This window comes from Propithecus coquereli, unplaced genomic scaffold (assembly GCF_000956105.1).
Source record: "Propithecus coquereli isolate 6110/MARCELLA unplaced genomic scaffold, Pcoq_1.0 Scaffold109, whole genome shotgun sequence".
NCBI lineage: Eukaryota > Metazoa > Chordata > Mammalia > Primates > Indriidae > Propithecus > Propithecus coquereli.
The window spans coordinates 1,639,105-1,640,345 of record NW_012134858.1 but is presented as its reverse complement, the minus strand read 5'-3'; the positions used below and the strand labels follow the sequence as shown (position 1 = coordinate 1,640,345).

Genomic DNA, 1,241 nt, shown 5'->3' with positions numbered 1-1,241 from the left:
CTGCTAAACCAATTTAAGACTCATTAAAGCCAGGTTGAAAATGACAGTATCGTTCCATGTACTGGTAGAATGCCCTTAAGTTCTATAGTTTGTTGGTAATATGACATTTTATCCATCCAGGATTTGAATATTTTGGACAATCTATTAACATAAGATTAAGTGTAGTGTTTGTTTATATCTCTTAGATCTGTTAGTGGGAAATGGACGTGTATGATCCTCCCTTCTCTGAGAAGGAAGAGCTTACGAATGAACTCCCTGGGGATCACAACAAGATGGCTGGCCTCCTGGTTTCTGGACAAGTCCCAGATCACCGTGGGAATATGGTCTATTTTTCTCTATATTTTTTTTACAAAACCCTCTTCCTTTTGATAGCCTCTTCCATTCCAGTACTTTAAACAGGCTTTGGTTTACCTTTCTGGACTTCTCTAAAACTTTCTCTTACTTTATCATCCAACAATTTCAAACATATTAAAATTGTGTTAGTGCTATCATTGTATGCCAATTGAATTCAACAAAAATTAATGGTCCACTATCATTATAAACATCTATATGTATTGGATATCTGTTAAAAAATAAGATTAATTTTTGTGAGACTATTCCAAATGTGGAATATTTTTGCTTTCTCATTGAATCCACATTTTCTGAGTATTCATTAAATATCAACACCTGATAGTTGTACCATGGCCTTTGAAAGCCTCAGTCTAGAAGAGAGAGACGTAGTGTAAACAAACTAGCAGAATAAGATGCTCTGACAGAAGGACCTAAGGCATGTAGGGCGGCAATGGCAGGAAATTCATCAGATATTAAATCATGTATAATGACGTTTAAGTAATTAATTTAGCTTTCAATATATCACCAGTCAAACTGGACAGAGCATGTGCTATCAATTTTAATTGAAAATGGTAAAATTCACTAGGAAGAAGCCAGGTGTCTTTGCTTGCTACTTGTTTTCTTTTGCCCAAGCAAAGTTGGGCACACTCCTCTGAACATTCTATTAAAAAATATTGGCCTTTTGCTTGGTTCTTGGACTTTTCCTCCACTTAGCTGTGCATACGTTGAAGGAGACATATGCATGGCCTTCTCACTGCCAGCACCTAGCAACAAGCCTATTTTGTTTATTTGTCCAAGCATGACTAGGTCTAGGCAATATGGGAATCAGGAAAAAGTGGTAGCTGTTTTTTTTCCCCAGCAACCTTTCCCTGTGCTTGTCATTCATTCCCTGGTCCTGTTTCCTTATTGAC

The 1,241-nt window shown here is 36.9% G+C and overlaps 1 protein-coding gene across 3 annotated transcripts in view; it reads right to left on the bottom strand.

Moving 5' to 3' along the window:
• The window catches only part of NRG3 (neuregulin 3), a 1,286,298-nt gene that overhangs the window by 353,554 nt on the left and 931,503 nt on the right, over positions 1 to 1,241 (bottom strand). The gene's annotated exons all lie outside the window — the stretch shown is intronic.